This window comes from Ambystoma mexicanum, chromosome 1q (genome assembly GCF_040938575.1).
Source record: "Ambystoma mexicanum isolate Mex_15411 chromosome 1q, UKY_AmexF1_1, whole genome shotgun sequence".
NCBI lineage: Eukaryota > Metazoa > Chordata > Amphibia > Caudata > Ambystomatidae > Ambystoma > Ambystoma mexicanum.
Window position 1 is genome coordinate 790,984,796 of NC_090922.1, and position 23,438 is coordinate 791,008,233.

At 47.8% G+C, this 23,438-nt stretch overlaps 1 protein-coding gene across 4 annotated transcripts in view; it reads right to left on the reverse strand.

The window, feature by feature from the left end:
• TPR (translocated promoter region, nuclear basket protein) overlaps positions 1-23,438 on the reverse strand; it is a 2,097,972-nt gene that overhangs the window by 1,231,329 nt on the left and 843,205 nt on the right. The window lies entirely within an intron of this gene.

A 23,438-nucleotide genomic window follows, 5' to 3' on the forward strand; every position in this document is an offset into this window, starting at 1 on the left:
ACAAGGGCATGGAAAAGGGACAGGGCTCCTTCTCAGCAGGAATGGGTACACACAAGTGATATAGAATGGCATCCCCAACACCACCTCAACTAGAAAAGCGGCACATAACAGGCTGAGTGGATGCCCTTTATCTCAAAATACATGCCAGGCGAGGTTAGAAAAAACTAAGGGGACAAAGGAACAATGTTCACAGAGAAATCTGCAAGTTAGAAATTGAAGGCATTTGGTTCTTGGGTAGTAAAAGGAAATGCAACAAGAACGGTGGCTGGTGGAGGGGGGGATGGGGACAGCTCGATTCATATCTCCAGCACAACCAAGAAATCAGACCATGGGTACTCTCGGCCTGTGATACTTCAGGTCACACTTTATTGTACTCGCCAACAATATATTGCAGAATCTGTAAGGTCTTGTGCTGCAGGTTTAAAACCAATCAAGTTCTATTTGGAAAAAGAAACAAACATGGGCAGATAAGTTAACAGAAATGAAAGTAATGCTGCTCAGGTCACAACAGGTTCTAGTGTACTAAAATCTGTGTAGAAAAGTAGTAATACAAATGCTACTCAATGGCTAAGAAAGATGTATTATTCCAAAACAATCAATCGTTACATTAAAGAAAAACAGCAATCTGTCCTGGAAATGCAAGGACCAAGAGCTGCAGTAAAACTGTTACTGTGCTGATTAAGTACCTGTTCAAGTTACTGTAGGTAAGTTTTCAGAGTTGCCAAAAAACTTCACAGACAATAGGGAGAGTCTTTTTGCAAATCTTACCCTCTGACCTGAGACTCCCAGCACTGCTGCGGAACTCCCGGGATGGTTTTCATTGACTGACTTTGAAGGTTAGAGACTTTCATCTAACTCACCTCCATTTACTTTTTTTTGGAGACAGTAGCCGCTCATGTTAAGGTACAAGTGAGGGGAAACCCCTCCCCTTTGATTTGGGATCAGTTTTTCTGTGGCAGAACTCCCACCCTATTTGGTGTGCTGGCAGGGGTGCCTTCGGGTAAGCTTTGCAATGTAATTTAGGGTACTCTAGGCAGCCCATGTGCCTACTATTGCAGGAGTAGCATTTGTAGGAAGTCTGTTTTTGCCTTTGCAGCACAAGTCAACTTACATAAAATGCTGTGGGGTCATTGTCCCCCTTTTTGTCCCAAGAAATATTTGTTACTTTCCAGGCATCCTCTGAACAAGCTGGTGGCAGTCATTACATTTGACCTTTTTCAGGAGCATAATCACACAATGCCTTTTTTAGCCATGCTAATGCACTAAAGAGAACCATACTCTCCAATGGTCCTGTGTTTTAAAATCTGGTGAAGATGGCCTTCTTATTGTTGGCCATCCAATATTGCAGAGGGGAGGGGGTCCCTTTCTTCATGCACAGTGGTGGTCTTCTTGCTGAAAGCATGAAAAGGATATACAGTATGTATAATCAAGTAAAGTGGGGATAGAAGAAATTTGCCCCAACCCACATTCCTCCAGAGGCTTGGGTTTTGCAGGACAGATTCTGGGTGGCTTGCAGCCCACTATTGGAAGGCACCTTGAAGTTTGAATTTTGCAAGTGTCCTTATTAGAGGGTCGGAGTCGCTCCAAGCACACATTCTGAAAGTAACTAGATGAGCTGGACACAGAAACCAAGTCTACCACATGAGCTGAGCAGTCCCAAAGAAAACTGCAGCCGGACACCGGAGGACTACTGCAGTACCCATCATTGGTTCAGCCAATACCACTGTCACAAACCTCGACCGTAATGGTGAGATCCACCAGTCAGCTGTCCTACTATAGGTCCATCAACGGGTTTCAGTCCTCTGAACTTGCATCTTTGTCCAGGATCCAGCTGTTCCTCGCTGCAAGGACTTCGGTTGTGCTGAACAATGAACTCATTGTGGGCACCCTAGAGGCTCTGCTGGGATGCTGTAAATCCCACTGTCTTTTCCTACACCAAGATTAGATCCTGTTGGAAGCCCAAGTACTGTCGTCGGGTGACTTTACAATGCCCATGGTCAATGCAAGATGTACACCCCTTCAGTCATTCGTGAGGATGCCTACATCATGGGACCACACCTGGGTGTCCAACCATCCAAGGTCTACAGAGGAACCCAGAGAACTGCTGCTGATGATGGCCATTGAACCCATGACCCAATGGTCCTGCACAATTATGACCCTGATGAGGCACATCTTCCCAAGCAATTTGCTGTCATCTAGGGCCATTAATGACTTTCTAGGAGTTCGGAGGTTTAACATCACATCTCTTGCACTGCCCCTACCCAATTGAGTGACCATTGGGTGCAAAGTCATTCTTACCCGAGAGGGCTAGCCAGAGCAAGCCCAGGGCGGTGGTCCAGGTCAGTACTTCTGTAAGGTATTTTGGACAGCGGGGGTAGTAGCTGCTTCTCCTTTCACTATACATTGACCCACAGTCCCTATTTTGCAGGGTGCTTTTGCTCTGCACTAGCTTTAGAATTTTACCTACACTAGCTGAATTGGCTCTCCTGGACTTCCCATCTGAGGCACCTTTGCGGGACACCTAAAAGATTGAGACCAAGCATAGGCTAGGGCTGGACTTCCAAAAATGTAATTCAAGGCACTGGGTGCCTTAAGAGGATAATGCCTATGTTGTGATGTGTTTTAACATCTTTTTCTCCCTACTTTGGTCATCTGAATAACTGCTTGTGATCTCAAAGTCTTTTGTAACCTATAGTGGGTTACCTAGCCAAATGAGACCAAAGAGGAAACCAAAAAGTTCCAGACCAGGGTATAAAAACCAGAAGGCCAGGAATAGCTTGCTGGGGGAGCAAAAGCAGACACCAATCAATGGAAAATGCAGTGGTGGGAGGGCGCATGGGAAGAGAACCTACCAAATCCCCACTATTCAAGGACCCAAATAGCCACTAGTCAAGGACCCAGACGCCCCCCTCCTCACATCAGAGGATTAGATCATTAGCTGCAACTGTAGTTGACAAATGTTTGTTTTCTTTATAGATTCACATGCTTCCTTATTCCAAATCAGGCTAGGAATCTCCAGTGCATGATATTCTAGTAATATAACAGCACAGGAAGGCTTTTAATGTGTAGCTTATCCACCTCCTTGTTGGTCCTTGTCTCCTGGACCAAGAGAAGAGGCTAGGTCTTAGCGCCACCCCAGGCAGCCATCTTCAGATTTGAACCCTAGTCCTGAGACCCAGGCATTGTGGAACTGAAGCCTCACTGTGGTAGCAGGTGGGTCCCATGGGAATCTATGCAAGCTACCAATGCTGGAGAAGTAGTTACAGGTAAGTAACTAAATCTTCCCCACCATTCAATATAGACCTGCTTGAATAGATTACCAAGCAGTAAGAGCCACATCAGCAAGCATCGTGGGTATGCACATTTCAGGTGAACGTTTTTTGTTCAAGCTTTAAACCCACCATACCTTTCTTGGTGCTTTGAAAAACATAACCCAATGCTCCAACCACAAGGCTGTCAGAAATATACTACACAGATGATACCCAATAAGGGTGAAACCAGTTATGTGGTTGTCCCGAAAGCCTTGCAAACTGGCTGTTTTAGGCCGATTAATCTATGTATAAAGTAGCACTGCCTGCCAAGACAAACCATTTGCGGGTTAAAATGGTTTGCATTTGGGCTAATTTGGATAACCACAACACCATGCTGATATTGCTCAGAACTGGAGGTGAACCTCTGCCGATGGCTACTAGGTGGAGTTCTGGAATGTGTGCCTTGGCTCAAATGGACCATTGTACCCTCAGGTTAAAGAGATTTTGTAAAGTCTTTAAAGCCCCCATAACGTTACTTACCATAATCATATTTCTGATGCTTGCATCGGCTTAATATCAAGTTGTATGTGCGGAGTACTGCACATGTTCCCGAAGTTCCACAAGTGACATCGACTGAGCGAGTTTGTAATCGTATCCCTTGTATGCAGTCTACTGTATCCATGAACCTGTTGAGGTCCCTCAAGATTGTTTTGTTTGTGACATGGGGGAGCAGGCATTGTATGCAGCGTATGCATGAAGTATAGTCAAGTTCTGATGAGGAGAAATACGTAGCATATGCCCCAGAACCTTCAATTCAAAGATGTGAGGAAGGGTGGGAGCATGTGAAAGCAAGCAGATAAAAGCATCAGAAATTTTATTACGGCAAGTAATGTACGCCTTCTAAGGCTTGTGGCTCTGCTTACTATCACAAGCTATGCATAGACTAGAGAGCAGTACCTGGAGAAGGTGGTGGGTTGTTTGAACGTAGAGTAGCAAAAGAGGTTTACACCGCCTAACCCACTTGTGTGCCACATCTTGAATGTGTATCTAAACAGTAGTTCTGTGTAAAGTTATGAATTTGATCCAAGTAGCAGCTTTGCAAATCGCACCTAAGGGCACATTCGCAATGAAAGTCAGAGTAGCCCCAATACCCAGATTGGAGTGTGCCCAGAGCTTGAAAGGTAGTTATCTTGGCAAGAGAACAACAAAGTTGGATGCATCGGACAATCCATTAAGAGATAACCGATTTAGAAGCAGGATCCCTGCATCTCCCTGTGGCTAGAGATCTTTTTCTGAGTGATTTAGTCTTTTGAAGGTATTGCATGACGGCCCTTCTGACATCTAAGATATGTAGATTTTTACCTACTTTACTCTTTGGAAGAAAGCAGCAAGTACCACTGTTTTTGTGAATAATGACAAAAGGATCTTGCATTGAAATGGCTTGTAGTTCACTCACTCTCCTTATTGACAAAATGGCAACAAGGAAAGCAGTTTTCCTTGTCAGATTTTTAAGATTGGCTTTGTGCAGTGGGTCGAAGCGGGAATGAGCTTTGTGAGCACAACATTAAAATTTCAGCCGGGAGTTGGATTAGAAACTGGAGGGTATAGCATCCTCCATGAATGCTCACTACAGGCTCTTTCCACCAGAAAACATTACTTTATGATGTGGTGTAGGGTGAGAGTGCTGCTAGGTGTAATCATAAGGAATTAGACTAATCAGAATTCCAAAAAATATAGCAAATAGTGTAATATGTGTGAAGGTGAGTCAAAAGGGATGTTACGTGCATTTCACAACCAGACAAAGTGTTTCCATATGTTAAAATAGCAGTGTCTTGTGCTAAATTAGTGTGCTTCCTTTAAAACGTCCATACACCTTTGGTCTAGATTTAAATTACCAAACTGACCTCAGGAGCCAAGCTGCAAAGTTCAGTGTCTGAGGGCATGGGTGGAGGGTTGTCCCTTGGTTCTGTGACATGTACAGGCAGGGTAGTTTTATTGGGGAACAAAGACATCTTCAGCAGGTGTGAAAACCATGTTTGATGCACCTGTCTAGGAGCCACCAGGATCATGGAAACTTGTTCCTGGTGTAGCTTGTGGACCATCCAGTTGAAAAGTGGAGTTGCGGTGGCGGAGACAAGGGGAGGGGTCAGTTCAGTGCTAAGCGTACATAATTTATCCTGACAAGCTCATTAACAGAGCGTTTCCCCCTTTCATCTTGTCTAGGGATTCCTGGATGCATAGCCATGGCATTGTGCGTTCTCTTGTTTAGCAAAGAGGTCCATGTCTGGAAATGCCCAATTTGTGGACACCTTGTGTAGGCTGTGTGCATTTCACTGCCACTCGTGTTCGGGCGGCAGTTCTGCCCTTCTGCTAGAATGTCTGCTAGAGAACTGTGTTCACCTGTACATGTGCTAGGTGAAACGTGTTTCAGTGCCCACAGCCAAATGGAAAGTCTTTATGTAGAACTGTCTGTTGGAGCTTTGAAGACTGCTAGCAGTTCTAGAAGGTTGCTTTTGCTCAATGCTTGTGTCCACATTCCGAACGTAGTTTATTGGAGAAAATAAGCTTACCACCCTTACAGCAATGTGTCTGCAGTAAGAGTGTCTTTGATTGAGGGGGTGTTGGAATGGCTTGCCCTTTAAAAGCTTTTCCTTTGTCCACCACTGCAGAGAGGCCAAGACCATGTAAAACCACTTCTAGATTGACCCAGACTGCTTGCTTGCGACCATGGTTTCGTTAACCACTCATATTGGATGCATGCGCGACCAGGCGTGTGGTACAATTTAAATCCAGGAGGCCATAATTCCCAGAGGGTGCATGGCCTGTCGCAAGGTTACCCAACAGACCAGATACTGTGGGATTTGAAAAATCATGTTCTGTACCCTCATTGGAAGGGAAGACTAGGCAATTTTTTGTTTGAGTTAGTGCCCTAGGAATTGTTTTACTTGACGGGGCACTAGATTCGATTTTTTCTAGTTGATTGAGAAGCCCAATTGATAAAGCAGTTTGACTGTTGAGTATTTTGCCGACAACTGGGGTGTGTTCTCTGTAAGACAGTCTGGGTAAGGGTATACTGGAATAGATTGCCACCATAGGTGTGCAGCTACCACTGGAAGGACTTAAGTAAACACTCTTGGCACCGAAGCTATGCAGCATGGCAGCACCTTGAATTGGTAGTTCAGGAGAATTCTCAGAAATGTGCTAATTCCCTCTACCTTAGAGGCCCCCCAGCAACTTTGCTGGATTTTGAGGACTTTATTTTTTAACCTGGAGAGAGTGGGACCCTTTTTCCCACACTCTCATGTGTTTTACTGTGATTTTGTACACTGTCATACTCCTCAACCAAAAAGAAACGCAATCTCCATAGGCATCATCTTTTACATTGTGTCACACAGCACCTTCAGTGCAGGGGCACAGGGAAGTCTTCCAGATTTCCCAAATGTTTGAATACCTTCTCTGGGATAAACTACTGTTTCCCAGAGCAGTAAAGTAAAATTGGCATTACTTACATTTGTTACTTTCTACACCAGTGGTCTAGAAACATTTCTGGCCTGGGCCCCCCCTAAACAAATTTTAGGCAGGCTGCGCCCCCCCCCCCGCCTTCCAAAATGCCAAAAGGACAGTATGTATTGCACGCCGTTACTGCATCCTACTCCCAATATAGTCCCTGGGCACACCCACCTGCTCCCATCACAGTTGCTGGACTCCCTCATCCCACTACTACACAGGCCCTGGACTCTCCCCACTCCATCACACACACTGGGCTCTCCCCACCCTGCTTCCACCACTATCCCTTGGTTCCCACCCATCCTGCTCACAACACAGTCCCTGGGCTCCCTCAGAACATTCCCAACACAGAGGGCAAGTGGCGGCTGGTGAATTTTTTAAGTGAAGGAGCATAACTGTTTCACCCAAAAATGCCATAGCGAGGGAGCCCGAACCAATCAAGGTGATTTTTTTAAAAAATAATGCGTCAAAATGTTGCACTGTAGAGCATACTTAAAAAAAAAAAAAAGAAGAATTGGTAAATAGCCAAACAGTTTGCAATTGGTGCTGGGGAGTCCAGGGGATAGGCAGGACATTTTTTACTGGACATCTATGATAGATGTCCAGTGAAAAGATACCATCCCTCTCCCCCACTGGGCCTAACACATTCAACATTATTATGTGTGTATGCAAGGTGCTGGAGTTCCAAGGGGGTAAACATGGTATTTTCTAAATCTATGATAGAAATCCAGTAAAAAAAAAAAAAAACCCACCCCTGTCCCCTGGGCTCCACAGTGCCTAAGGAGAGGTGATTTTTGCAGGTGGGTAGGGGGATTGTGCAACAAAGGCATTTAGGCATTTTTAAAATGTCTGTTGTACAACCCTCCTTCCCCCCCCTCCCTCTATCCACCACTTGCCAAAATCCGCTCAACGGACCAAAACAAACTAACACATTCATACAGCAATCACCATCATTCACACGAGCATCCATCACCATACACATTTAAATAAAAATACAAAAATGAACATAAATGTGCCTTCTGCATTGGCCAGCGTGTGGGTGCTGAAATGCCCTGCTCCAGGCTGCTCTGTCCGTATGTGCGAGGAGGCGCAGGAGCTTCCCCCTTACACATACAGACATGCAGTGCCCCAGCCAGCATTTCCAATGAGCTATGCAATGCTAGCGAAGCAAAACGCCCCAGCCTTGCATGGCTCAGTGAGTATGTGCGGCTGGGGAATGAACTGTCAAAGGGAAATGCATTTCCCTTTGACAGTTCAGTGAGGCCAGGAGCACTCCCTCAGCTGCTTTTTTCCAGCTGAGGGAGTGCTCATTGTTTCACTGGGCTGGCTCCTTAGCTCCTCCATAATGGATGAGGGGGCCACTTGGCAGGCACCCCCCTCGCCATTATGGATGAGCCGCCAGGCTCGGACTGGCCTATAGGGCAAATATCAAAATGTACTTGCATTTTAACACAAAGCACCCCCCTTGGGTACTATTCAAACAGTCTGACTAAAAGAATGAATATCAATTTACAAATGCGGGCCACTTTTTCATTGGCGCCTTAGACAGTTTCATGCTTCAGCCCGACCATGTGATTACCCATTTCTTCGAATCCAATTTTTTTTTTAGATTTCATGCTGGGCTCTCAGGGTACCCCCCCACGCCAGGGATGCAGCCGCGGCCCCCTGCGGGGGGGGAGCGCCCCACGATTTAATACCGCTGTTGTAGACCCAGCACACACTATCTTACACTAGGTTGCTGGAGGGGTTACTTCACGAGTGAAGCCCACCTCTGGATCCAGGGTGTCTGGCGGGGGCACGAAGCAAGGGAGGTGCCCAAAACTCCCTGTGCTTAGTCTCCTAGGAGACAGGAATGCACTCTTAGGTGATTGGCCGGCTGGCTCTCCGGCAAGGATCCTCTGGACTCCCAGGAAGCAGGGCTGGCCGAGCCTGAGCCCCCACCCCCCAACAGAGTGCGGGACCCCAGCCACAAGGAAAGCCCATCTCGACAGCCAGGAACCACAGTGTTGCTATTTGCGAGGAGCTGAAACACAGAACAGTCACTTGTTTAAAGTTTGACAGTTGCGAGCGGCGACCGTCCCATTGCAGTGCAGGAGTCCCCAGAAGTCCACCCTTTTGTCCCCATGAGTGAGGCACAGGAACATCAAGTTCTGCAGAGATGCACATTAACAGAAGTCATCTGCTGTACTTTTTCTTCTACCTAACGGTACTGTACAGTCTAAGAACTTGCCTCTTGTGTAGCCACTTGTCCTAGTTGGAGACTTGCTTGGTTGCATGTGTAGAGTTGCTGGTAGCTTCTTTACTTCACAACCCTAATCAGCTTGTGGGCCTACCTTGCTTTTCTTCTATTCTACCAAGACTTTTAAAACATTGGAAAAGACTTTCTACTTGCCTGCAAGAAGAGCTTCAGTTCACCTGGACTTTTGCCAACTTAACATTGGCTGGCCTGGCTCCCTGAATGACATGTGAGTTACCTTCCTTCCAGGAAAGGGTTAACTGACTTTGTACTGGGGGTTGTTTTTAAAGTACTTACCTAAGAATAACTGAATACTTATTTGAACTCTCTTCTCTTGAACACTACTCCCAAGAATATTCTAAATGCAACAGATATTTTAATGCCAACAGAACCCAAGCTATTGAAGTCACCTGAGGGTGTAGGTAGTGCCTGTGTGGCATCCCAATGGGTATTTGCTGATTGAGATAACCAAGAGTGTGTATGTTTTTTCCCCAAACTGTTTATTCAGTTTTCCAATAAGTATTTAGCATGGAATCAAAACAAACATCAAACAAAACATTCCGCTTATGCAATGGCGAGGGCCGATAAGTATGGCAGGGACCCAGGTCAATGCCCTAGTAGGGGTCCTTTGCATTCTTATTCCAACCAGTTCGAGAGTTCATACATGGGCCTCGCCCACCCCTTCCCCCACCCCCGGATTCTCCCACACGTACCCCCCTATTAGTTCCATTACCCCGCCTGCCCCATTCGTGTTGTCCCCAGAGCAGCGTTGATTCTTCACCCTTCAGCCCCGAGTCCCTCTTGGCATTCCTTCCTCTGCAGGGTTCACCGGTGGGTTGGGGCGACCTCATGAGCGCTTCTCATGGCTTATGCCCTGTGTGGTGTGGTCATATGTATGCCCCCAGTAGTTCTCCGAAGCAGTGTCCACTAGCGGGCTGGCAAACACTGATCTCTTGTAGCCTGCACATTTTGGAGAGTGATTTGGACCATTCTGTGCCAGTTGGTGGCCGGACTGATTTCCAGTGCAAAATCATGAGTTTCCTCACCGAAAACATGAGGGAGATCAATCTACTAGTCAGTGGGTCTTGGTGCCAGTCCGTGGCATCTCCCAGTACCAGCGCCAGGGGAGAGAAGGGGATGTTGGCATAGGGCACCCCTATGCCGGTTATGTTCTGATAGACCCGTTTCCAATATGCGGCTACACCGGGGCAAGACCAGAGTGTGTGCGGCCCATGGTCCCGATACCCTGGCAGCCCCTCCAACACTGGTTGTTGGGTCGGATTCCCAATTTGTGCATCTTGTCAGGGGTGTAGTACAGGCGTTGTACGATTCTGAATTGGGTATCCCCATTTCAGAGGTTGAGGGAGACTTTTGGGATTGCTGCAAAGCTTCTTTGGATGTCTGGTGCCCTCACTGATGTGCCTGGATTTTCCATACAGGCTGCTGCCAGAGCTATAGTCTGGGGAGATTGTTAGGGATGGCCATTGATTAGAAGGTGCGAATACGTGGAAAGGCTTCTGTGTTGTGATCAATTTCTTTTACACATGACATGGGGGGGAGGGGTTGTGATCTGGACTTGTGTTTGGTGTGTTGAAGTATCAATGTTTTTATGGAGCGCTAGAGTAGCCAAATGCCCGGCCCCATCCCCAGCTTAGGACGAGCATCTGAGAATCCCGTCAGCACTCCGTCCTCTAGGATGTCCATCATTCGAACATTGGCCCAAGTGTCTGCTTGCCGGTGATGTGGTACCTGTGGTGCTCCCCAGGACAGAATCAATCTTATACTGGCCCACGCTGGCAGGTACCCGACTAGTGCCCCGTGTCGCTCGGAGCCTATGCCATTGTTGGAGAGTTGGCCTTATTATGGGGTGTATTTTGATGTTGCTCGGGAGCTTGTGCAGTGGGGCCGCCATAATTTCGGTGGGGCGTAGTTGGGCCATAATGGACAACTCCGTGTTGTGCCAGCTGGGGTCTTCATTTTCTCTGAGCCATCGTTTCATCCATACTAATTGAGCTGCTTGACAGTATGCCCTGAGGGAGGGACCGCCAGGCCCCCAGAGGATTTGTGAGCTTGCAGAATTGCGAGCCAGACTCTAGCTTTCTTGCCCCTCCAGATGAACTTCATGATGGTTTTATTTGACTGAGCATGCGAGTGAACGCTGTGATGGTAACATCGAGGCAATGTATATGAGCTTGGGGAAAGAGTTCATTTTCAGGGCGTTTAACCTTCCCGATTGTGAATGTGTTAGTGTATCCCACCTCTCAAGGTCCTTACGGATGCGGTCTAGAACCTGGGGGTAGTTAAGGTCTCAGTTCTGTTATGCTGGCGCTTACTCGGATCCCCAGGTATTTCATAGTGTGTGGCTGGAGCGTGAAAGGTGCAATGCCTCCGGGTCCCAGGGTATGTCGCGGCAGAGGGGCATAACTTCAGACTTGTTCCTGTTCACTTTATAGCCCACCATTAGGCCCATTTCTTGCAGAAGGGATCGGACATAAGGGAGTGCCTACAGGCAGTTGCTGACGTAAAGTAAGAGGTCATCTGCGTACAGTGAGACCGAGTTCTTCTGGTCCCAGGCAGATTCCCGCCCATGCCGGGTCTGTGTGCATCTTTATTGTCATAGGTTCAATGGACAGAGCGTACAGGAGCAGCGAAAGCAGGCAGCCTTGGCGCGTACACGATTGTAGCGTGAATTCTTATGCCACGGCGTTTGTCATCACTGTTGCTGTAGGTTCAGTGCAGAGGAGTTGTATTAGCTTGGTCAATCTGAAGGGGAAGCCAGACTTTTGCAGAGCTTTGAACATGAACCCCCATTGACCCTTGTCGAATGCCTACTGCTATTATAGCGTCATGGGGATCCCGCTTTCAAGCGATTATATGCAGTAGCCTGTGGATGTTATCTCCGGAATGTCTTCCCTTGATGAAGCCTGTCTGATCTTTGTGGACAAGTAGCGGCATGAGATTCTCAAGTCTTTGGGCCAGGCATTTAGCTAGAATTTTGGTGTCCAAGTTTATTAACGATATTGGTCTGTAGGACCCACATAACTCTGTCTTTCCCTTTCTTGTGGACTACTATAATAATAGCACCCAGCATAGATTTGGGCAGGCGTTTGCGAGTTAGGGCTTCCTCGAAGACCTCGGCCAGGTGCGGGGCATTTTCGTCTATTAGGTGCTTATAGAGGTCTATCGGAATGACGTCCGGGCCCGATGCCTTCCCCCCAGATAGGGATTGTATAGCTCAAATGATCTCCTCAGATGTAATGGGTGCGTCTAGGGCTGCTGCTTGGTCTGTTTTGATACAGGTTAGGGTTACTGACTCTAGGAATGCTTAAATTTGAGAAGTACATATACTGTGTCGGTGTAGAGCTCGCAATAGAACTTAGCGAACCTGGCGTTGTTACGGTCATCCCCTTCAAACAGCGTGTTGGTGTCATCCCAGATTGCTGTGATTAGTTGGGTGGCTTGGCATCTCTCGAGAGCCTGTGCCATCTTCCGTAGGGGTCTGTCCACCTCCAGGTCGTAGTTTTGTGCCCAACTAGTGTATGCCTTCTGTGCCCTGTCAGTGGTGGTTTGCTTAATCTCGCCCTTAAGCCTCGCAATCTGGGGTCGGAGTAATGTGTCCCAGGTTGCTTTGTGTCTGCTTTCTAATGTCATGAGCTCTCTCAGAGACCGCTCTGATGAGTGTATTTTTTAAGTGCATCTGTGCATTGCTTTACATTGCTCCCGCCTGAAGAAGGCTCATTCTAACTAAATGATAAATTAACAACTTTTTTTTTAATCAAGAAACCTTGTGTGTATGGGTTTATTTGAATACTTTCACTGTGAATCTCTGTGCAACTCCCCTACAGCTCACACGGACAACTCTTGAGATAAGCCTGGCTACTCTCCCACACTACCAACCTGTGTAGTACAGACTTGTACCAAAGGTTGGGTTCCTATTGTCAGGAGGTCAGAATTCTAATGCACCCAAAGGGTACTGCATACAATCTTGCCTAACAGTAGTGTTTGTTCCCCACCTTGAATCTTAGGTATTGTCTGTGTGCTGGAAACATTGAAATATGAAAGTATGCATCTTTCATGTCGAATGTTACCATATAAGCCCCTTGTTTTAGTAGAGAGATTACTTCCTGCAGCATTGTCATACTGAAGTTTTGTGGTTTGACATACGCGTTTGCAGAATTCACGCCTTAACCAGGGTGAATTGTTAGATCTTTTTTCGAACAAGGAAGTACACTGAATAAATACCTGTTATCCTCTAGAAGTGGAACCAGATCTAGTGCTCTCTTCTGTAGCAGTGTTAGAATCTCTTGTAAAATCAAGTTATGTTCTGGAGACATTTTTCTTGATTGATGAAGATGAAGTCCTTCCAGGAATTCTATCAAATATCGCTTGGCCACAGTTAGCACCCACCAATCTGATGTTATCCCCTCTCATGCGTTGGTGAAAAGTGAAGCTGCCACCTGCTGGGGAAGCATGGGAGGGATCCTGTAATGGAACATGATTTGCTGGAGGGAGCGGCAGATCCTCTGGGGGCTGCAATTCTGCCTCAACCTTTACCTCTTAAAACCTCTCAACTGGTTTGAAAAGAGGAAGACTGCATTTGAGGATTGTACCACAAGGATGAAGAGGATCTAACCCCAGACTGAGGCCCTTGCGTATCCCCCAGCTCTAAAAGTATTGAAGGGTCCTTCATGAAAAAAGGGATTATTGGAAATTTGCCCTATTGTCTTTAGGTTTTTTTTGTGGTGTAACTGATCATCCAAGGCCTTCCCAAAGAGGAAAGTCAATAGGCATGTTTATTAGGGTTTCCTGTGTTTCGGGCTAGATTTCGAAGCCATGAATGTCATTTGAGCAAGTTGCCTTCAATTAGCACTCTGCCAGTAGTGTCCGCTGAAACAGTATTTTTAAAAATATTTTGGGCTAGCCATTTCCCTTCATTAGAAACTGAGTAATTGGGATCTTATTGGTCGAGTTGTTTTTGTATTAACTTGAAAGTAAAGTGGTGTTAGCTATGCCAGTTAAATAGGCCACAGAAGTGGAAACATGCCTAAAGCATATACTCTTTTCCATTCCCTATCGGGTGGTGCCTCAGCATTGGACAATGGCATACCTACCCTTTTCCTTGTTGTGATGACAAGCGAATCAGGCATGTCATGACATCTAATATAAAGTGGGCGTGATGGAGCTGGCTTGACATTTTATTTTCAATCCTGGAGTTGACTGCATGAGTTAGTGAAGGTGTAACTGATAGAGCATAGTTTTAAATTGATTGCAGAAGGAACAAGTTACTTACCTGTAACTACTGTTCTTCAGCATGGGTCTGGCATGGATTAAAATGCTCCGGAATAAAGGATCCATAGCAGTGCAACATTACACAACCACAGGAGGTGGCAGGGCTTAACAGACGCAATTACTCTTACCTCCAGAACAGGCTGCGTAGCACTGCTTGGCCAACTCTGAACTCCTCTCTGGAATCCCTGTCGACGCAGAAGAATCTTGTGAAGGTTTGCGTGGACCTCCATGTAGCAGCCCTGCAGATGCCCAGCAGGGGCACAACAGACAGGAACGCAGTTGTCGCGGCAATGGCTCTGGTGGAATGGGCTCTTGAACAGCCGGGCAGCGGTTGGTTTGCCAACCAGTGATAGTGTGTGATACAGCCGGAGAGGCACCTCGAGATGGAAGCTTGGACAAAGCCTTCCCATGGTTCACAAGACCAAAGTTCACGAATAGTTGAGACTTCTTCCGGAAAATCTTCATGCGTGCCACGTAGAACTTCGGAGCACAAGCCACATTCAGCGAGTGCAAGGTCCTTTCTGCCAGAGACAAAGGTTTCAGAAACAATACAGGCAACACCAAAGGCTTGTTGAGGTGGAATTCCGACTGAACATTTGGCATGAAGGGGTGCATTAGCAGCACCACCCTTGCGTCAAGAAAAGTCAGATAAGCCTGTTTGCAGGATAGGGCCTGGATCTCACCCACCCACCTGGCAGAGGTGATGGCCATGAGGAAATCAGTCTTCCAGGAGAGGAACTTGAGAGGGGCCTGATGCATAGACTCGAATGGGGGTCCCAGGAGCATTGTCAGAACCAAGTTGAGTTCCCACGCCGGGGCCAGGGCCAGGGCCTTTGCCCAGCGAGAATGATCTAAGCAGTCCTATGATGAATTCCTTGACAAGACGGTGGGACCAAAGAGAAGCTAGTCCTGGAGACCTGGTGTAGCGAGAGATAGCCGCCAGATGAATCCTGATCGAGATGTTCGACAGTCCCGCCAAGGACAATTCGTACAGAAGAATCGGCAGGGAGGTGAACCTCAGAATGTTAATCTTCTGCGCCCGGCACCATGTAGCGAAACACTTGTGCCCATAACACAGTTGACAATGCTCTGGCCTTGGCGAGGACCTCCCTGCAGTCCGTCGGCAACTCGTACCCTCTGAACTCTGGGGGTTCAGCAATCCTAGGTCGTGATGTAGGATTGCGCCTCTTTCCCTGGTGAGCAGATCCATGACCACTGGCAGCTTGACCGGAAGTGACGTTGACAGGCTGAGACGGTCCAGGTACCAAATCTGCTTTAGCCATGCTGGGGCAACAAGGATCATCCTGCATCGGTACCGTTTGAGTTGATTTATGACTCGCAGAAGGACCGGGAACAGAGGAAACGCGTGTAGGAACAGGCCTTCCTACAGGAAGGAGACAACTTCACCCATGCTCCTCAGCTGGTGGAACCTCCTGGTGAATTTCTGGCACTTTGAGTTCTATCTGTTTGCGATGGCGACGATCTGGGGTTTGCCCCACTTGAAGATGTGGTCCACCTGGTTCTGCCGTAGTTCCCACTCGTGGCAGGAGAGCAGCTCCCTACTGAGGGAGTCTGCAATAGTGTTTTTGACTCTCGCCAGGTGAAAGGGGATGGAAACATCTTTTGGGCGACAGCACAGTGCCACATGACCTGCGCCTCTCCAGAGAGGCGCAGGACATAGAGTGCCCACTGCTTCCTAATGTAGCACATTGGGGTGGTGTTGCCCTTGAAGATCCTCGCCACTGCACCTGAGGGACGGAAGGCATGACTTGAGGGCCCAAAACACTGCTGGAGGCTCTAGAATATTGATGTGGAGATCCCTCTCGTGCGGCGGCAGCCACAGGTCTCCGTTGTAGCAACATCCGGTGTGGGCTCCCCAGACCTCCAGGGAAGCTTCCCTGGTGATGGTCTCCTGGTACAGGGGCCTCTGGAATCTTGGGCCCCCGGCGATGTTGGAGCATACGCCTCACCACCTTATCGCTTGACGGAAATCCTTGCTGAGAACGATCTCGTCTGCAAAGCTTCCAAACACTTGGATCTGGTGAGCGTCCAGGAACTCCTGAAGGGGTTGCATTTGCAGTCTGCAGACCCGGATCAGGTAGATGCATGATGACATGCCGAGCATTGACAGAATGCCAACAGCCGGGCACGGTCCTCTTTGAGGGAGCCGCCAGGCAGGAGACCGTGTTGAGCCTGGCCCCCAGGAACAGCACATTCTGCGATGGTATCAAGCAGGACTTTGAACAGTTGACAGAGAACCCCCTGAGGGAGGTGTTGCTTCTGCCGGGTAACCAGAGTTATCCTTGGACACTCTTGTTGGACCTCTAGAGTGTCAATGGGGGAGAGCGTCCAGCACCCATCGGACGGTTGAGATCTTCCACTCGCTGACGAAGCCTGCCAGCCAGGCTCCCACTAGGGTGCAGGGGTGGGGGCCCAACATCCTGGCCGGTTCAGTCGTGCTTTGGGGCTTTGTGCTGCCTTAGGAGCGACACAGTTGGCTACCTCCACCGAAAGCTGAGACCGCGAGGATTGATGGTACGCAGAGTACCCCCCACCAAAGCCTTTCGATCTGCCAGACTTCCCGCTGGAGGCACAAACGGGAGAGTGGTGTTGCTAAAAAGTACATAGGGCACAGGCAGTCTCCTTGTCAGTCTTGATGGCTTGCAGCGATTCGTCAACGGCCTTCCCAAGCGGTTGTCCCTTTACAAGGGCATGTCCAGCACCCTCGTCTGGAACTCCTGGCGGATGTTGATGGCTTTCAGCCAGCCACGACAATGGAGGCAGATACTGTTACCCATCTGCCGGAACCCTGTGTCCATGATGTCCAGGGCCACTGATTGCATGGTCCGATGCCACCTTCCCCCGTCCTGGATGATGGAGATCGGCTCGACGCACTTGCTGTCAGGCAGGCAGGAACTCCAGAACCAGGGCAGTGTTATACCGCATCTCTCCGCCGTACCTGGCCAGGATTGCAAGTGTGTTGGCCACCTTGACTGTTGATGCCGCTGAGTAGATCACCTTTCTTTCCATGGCATCCAACTTATTCCCCTCGCTATCCAGAAGGATAGAGGATGAAGACAAGGGGTTAGACTACTTCTTCCTCGCTGCCGTCGAAACCAATGAGACTGGGGAAGGCAGAGATTGTAGGCACTTGGGTGCTGACTCCGGCACCCCGTACATTTTCTCCAGCCTAATCTCTTGGCGGGGCGGTAGCCAGATTCTTCAAAGCTAAGCCTTCCTCCCAAACATCAAGGAGAGGCACTGCGATGAGGGCCTTCCTCTAGGCCTTGCACAATTGGTAGAGGAAACCTTCCTTCTTGGTCTTTTCTGGTGTCAGTTGAAAGTTTGGACACCCTGGCGACCATGGCATGGAAAGGCCCCACCTCGTCCGGGGAGAAGCCCTTAGCTGCGGCAAACCCCAGCCGTGAAGAAGTAGTCGTCCGTAGCCGCCTTGTCTGTCCCTGTGTCTGCAGTGCTTGTGTAGAGGTTGATGCAGCGGTTTTCTGAATCTCCGATACCAGGGTGTGTAAGGTCGAAAGGATGTCTAGCAATACATCCGAGTCGGAGCGCGGGCTTACTGGGCCCTGCACTATCATCTGCATTTCTGACGTAGTCGGTCGTGTGCCTCTGCGTTTCCGCCGTCGTCACCGATGTCCTCCCGGATTGTGCGTCTAGAAAACAGGTGGTTCTCATCTGAGGAAGCAATACCTGTTCACTGGAGTATCTTCTGTCCCGAGGCATCCTCCCCCCACCCCTTTTTTTGCATCCTGAGGGGTCGGTTTTGGGCTTAGAGTGGCATTCTTTTTACGGTGTCTTCTCCACCAGCCCAGCCGAGGACTCCAGCCTCAGGGGCAGGGACACTGGGGCTGCCGGAGATACCTTGATGGGGTCAGCCCCTTTGGCCTACGATAGGGCCGCCGCCACCAACTCTATCGTGAAGGACGACTTCACCTGAGCCTTCTGGGGCAGGTCTGTCGCTTTTTCTTGCACTTAGTCATCTCAGGCCTTTCCCACAGCTTCGCCAGGTTAGCCGATTTCCTCTTCGAAGAAGAGCTGGTGTGATGGCTGAAGATTAAAGGTGGATGGTGAGGATTAACGCGCCCTGCCTGTTGCTGGACCCGCTTGCGCGGCAACCCCGACGGAAACAGACAGTGCTTGGCCTTGTCTTGGGCCCCCATGAATGGAGCACGCTCAAAGGACTTAAAACCCTTTCCTCGGATCCGCCGGTCATGGGTGAGGCATGCCCTTGCTTGCTGCACAGGGTAGAGGGCTTGGCACTGAGCCACATCGCCAGTCTACTGAGACTATCCTTCATGGTTCGCTTGGAGAACCCGAGGAAGATTTCACAATCCGCTTCCCTGTGATCCAGATGGAGACAGAGGCACTGTAGGCGTTTGTCCTCGACAAACATGTTCCGCAGTCCGCAGCTGGAGCAGAACTTGAAAAGGGAGCTTCCATCCTTCTCCTCCAACATTGGGTCCCGAGTGAAGAGTAGATCCGATGGCCTTCTGAAATCTTTGATGAAACTTCTTGCCCTTGAGGGGTGCTGAAATTCACCAACAAACTGAACCCTGCTTGATGGTTGGTGGAGAGAAAGAGCACAGAGGCTCTGTGACAAAAAAATAGAAAAAGCACGAAAAAGTAGAATAACTCACGGAGCAAAACATAAGGACTCCCAAAGCTTGAACGTGCAGTAAAAATCTGAAGATGGCTGCCAGAGAAGGGGCTAAGTGAGAGGGCAGTAATTAGCTGGGGGCAGTATGAGCCAGAGCTCAGATTGGTTTAGAGGAGAACTATAGTTTGTAAGTGAAAGTTAAACAGTTTCCTTTTACCAAGGATGCCTGACATGGGAATATTCATCAACATGTGAATCCATGCCAAAACCCATGCTGGACAAGAGGAATAGCTTGGCCGATTGCTTTCCTCATTTAAAATCTTGTACACAAAAATCAGTGTTACACCGTTTCCCCGAGTTTGGATAATAAAATTGTTAGCACCCCTTTTCAGAAGGTAGTAAAACAAGAGCTGATCATCAATCAGAATGGTGATGTCTGGATCATCTGTCATATTCCATGGGAACAAGGGGGTCATCATACCATGTGTCCTGATCTTGCTCACCTTGATGGAAAGTGGAATCCTGAGAGACTTGTGTGTCATGATGAGGCTGTTCAGTAATGTCAATAATGGTATGTGCAGAAGAAGGCTGATGTTTGTAACATTTCAAAAGCAAGGGTTTTTGTTTTACTGGGTAAAGTTTCATAAACTTGACATATTAGAAATGTTATCCACAGAGTCCTCGAAAAGTGGTCTTCTCACACTATGTACGTTAGGGGCAAATAGCAGTGCGAACATAATTGCTTCTAGGCCTTCCCTTGGTCTCTATTTCTGAAGTGAATGTGGAGGTAGCTCAAGAATTTTCTGGTACCTATCGTGGGACAGATGGCATGTCCTTGTTGATTCCCTGAGACGTTTCTATGAGTTTTCCTTTACCAGAAAGTGTTTTATGAGATTGTTTTCGACGATCGCAAAACACTTGTCGAATGATAAGTGCACATCAACTGGCGCCTGTTTTAGTTTTTCACATTGCACTAAACGCAGGCTTGTGGATGGTAGGCCGCGAGGTGCCTTTCGCCAGCATTCAACCTTCCTGCTACGCATCCGGGTTGTTTGTTATGCCTCTGCACGTGCGTGTGTTGCCAGGAGTGTTCCAAATAGCGTGCCGCCTCTGCCTTTCAGGGATGGGGCCCGACGTGGGAGCCGGTGGGCTCCTTCCTAATATCTTCAGCCTCCATAACTGAGCTGCCTTGGCCTTCTTGGTCTGATTCGAAGGTGCCGATAGAGGTCTCAGACTCTGCAGCCATAGCATGGGCCGCAAACTATTTGGTGCGTCTTCAAGTGTTTTGTGCTTAAACATACAAAATGCCCCTCTGGATTGCCTCGGGAAGGCAGTGGATGCACACTCGAAGAGTGCCTTTCGACAGGAACTCTGTTGCAAGGAAGACTGAAGTGAAAAGGAGTTCTCTCCATTGTTAAATGTAACCGAAAAAGCAGTGTAGAAAGAAAGTTAAAGGATGCATTTTCTAACAGATTATCAGTCCCCCTCACTCTCCCTACAGCAAGGCTGAAGCTTGGGGTAGGCCGAAGCCTCTCGTCGAATTGGAGGAATCAACGCAAACAGAAGTCGAAATTTCTTCAAAAATGCTTGGGAACTGTGCATACAACTGCGACTGTCAAAAAGACAAAGTCATCATAATTAACAATGTTACGGACTAAAGTGTAGAACCTTACAATAATAAGGTTATGGACCTTCTTCCTTACATATTACTTCTCCAATTAGTTTAATTGTGATATTTAATATGTTCTCTCACTTGCTTTGGTATGTTAGTGTTCAAATACTGATCGATGATTGGACAACCTCTGGCTGTTTGTTGCAGATCCTTACCATTGGTGGGCTTTGACTTGCTGCCAGCTCAATTCTAGATGAAAGACGACTCCTGCAGCTATTCTAAAGATCGAGTTTGGAGCCAAGATTCTCAAGAGCAGCTCCCTGATGATCAGAGGACAGCTCCTGTAGCTGACCAGCATAAACTCCAGTGATTGCCTGGTAAAGCACTGCTCCTCTGCCTGATATCAGAAGGCCCTTGTGGGTGCTTCGACCCTTGCACTAGTGGGACCAACTAGTCTTGACCCCTGCTCAAGGATCCGTGTCCACAGAGCCCTCAGGGGTCCCTGGACTGCCCAGTGGACTGATGAGCTCCCTCCTGGGATACCTCGCTGCAGCAGTAGCCATTCAGAGTTCAGCCTTGGAACTTGGCAGGTCCTCAGCTTGTGCTATACGTCACCTGCTCCTGAATTTTCAGCTTCCAATCTTCAATGGAGGTTGTGCAGGAGTTGTTTTTGTGTTGGTCACTGAAGGATCGCCTGTCGCTGTATGACCGTGGTGACGGTCACGAGAATACAGCTTCATCAGTCCTGTGAGGTGTTTTAAGGGGGTCTGTCCTGCATAGCTCTTTTTTGGCTCTTCCTGGAAGCTTTTCAGACACCTAAAATAGCCTTTACAACAGCGATCCCCTGGGCCTCTTACCTGAAAAAATGACAGTACATTGTGTCCCCAGCTAATTCCAGGCAACGCTCATTGTCACCTGGAAGGATTGGAGTCTGTAGATAAGTAAACCTAACTGTTTCGCCCTCCCAGTCTTCTACAGGACAACATTGGGCACAAAGCCCCTTGTCTCGTAACTGCCTCTGGCCTGATCATTGGTCGTCAAACCTGAATCAAGTAGCCTACCCTAGGGCTAACCTTAGGACTGGGATACAGAGGCAAACGTGGCCAAATTTGTGAAAATGCTTACTGCACTTTGAAAAAACGTTTGAAAAGCCACCAGTCCACTACATCTTTTCCGAAATACTTTCCCTGGAGAAATTAAAAGGAACCTGTAACTTTTGGGCACTGGGCTCCATACATTTTAGGGCTGGACTTCTTAAGATCGAGGGAACTTTATTCCTGCATTTGGCTACTCCCATTTCTAACTGGTAAATTGATGATGATGCCTTTCCATTGCACCTACTGGTGAATGTATATATGTGACTACTTGACTGATTTTCAGCTTCTACTGTGTTTTTAACAGGCCAATTACTGCATTTATGTACATTGACTGTCTAAAATGTTGCTTTGTGGGTTGTCTGTGTAGCCCTAGACCACCCACAATTTACTTGAGACAAAGCCTTCCTCACTACCTTTGCTTGGGTTTTGGCTAACCCCAGTCTTCCCTCTTTAACATAACTAGAGTGGCCTCCTAATGTCTTCCCACCAGGACTGACTTTAGAAATCCATCTTAACACTTGGCTCAGATGACGGTCTGATGAACAGCTGCAGGAGGCTTCCATTTATCCAAGATTTGGCCAGGTAGCCTACCCAAGCGACCAATGGTAAGGACCTGCACAAAACAGGCAGAGCCACTTCCTCTGGCCACACTAACCGCTCCCTTAGCCTACGAAAGGCCACAGCTTCCTCAAGGATAGGGATTTTGATATAACGCAATTCCTGACCTGAGAAGGCAGGAAGGAGGACAAAGAATACGGCCAAATCACAAACATAAAAAATTATGGCATTGCCATTTTAGGGTGCTACCTACTTTTTAGTAGCCATTTGAGATGCATGCAAAAGTGCATGAGTAAAATATATTTAAAAAAAAGTGTAAAAATATTACTGCTGACACCAGTCTCCTAACTGCACTTCACTGTAAGGTGATTTGTGCAATTGTAGTACAAGAATTTACAAAGGGAGAAAGTCTCAGCGCTGATATTAGGGACTAGTTGGATTTACCATAAGAATGAGCAAATAGCAATAGAAATAAAGACTTAAACTTTAAGTCCATAAAGCCAGGTCAGGGATCAAAACAAAGCAAACTGAAACAGTGTCCCATAGGTCTATGGGAGTAAAGCAGAAAAATAATATTTTCTAACATGCTTCCCCTACAGAAAGGTCTTCGAGAGGGCTTGCACGCCAGCAAAGCTCACATTAAGCAGGACCTCAAAGTCTTGCTAGGCTTTCAGGCATGAATCACAAGGCAAATCAAGCAATTACACCAATCATCCATTGCACTTAATTGGTGACAGAGGGAGCTGCGCCTCCAAGCAGTTGTACATCCATTCAAACTTACCTGTCACCTAATCGCTTGAGGCTGCCAATCAACCAGAGTACGTCTGTTCCACGTCTTTAGGCTGGGAAGTGTAACACCAATCATTGCATTCCTATCTGGTCAGATCCAATACTGACCCTGCACAGGGAAATGGCAGCAAAGGACCTTGTAAGAGACTCTTCCATGTCCACCACTGTGTGCAAGCAGGGAAGTCTCTGTAGCTGGCCGTCAAACTGTTGAGCTAGGGAGAACACCTTCTGCTACCTGCCATTTCCAAGCTCTGGCACAGATGTGGAAGACCAAAGCATGATGCAAGTACACAATGTTATTGGAATGTTCGAGAGCCAGTAGGCTTAATCTATAAATCTGGTGCCTTCCACCAACCAGTCATGAACTTTACAGAGCTGTCAGAATTAACCTAGGTAATATGGCGAATCCTCCCTGACAGGCCAAGTTCACATTATACATCAACACCCTCATGAGTCTTCCGATTACTTTTCTCCAGAGAAAAGC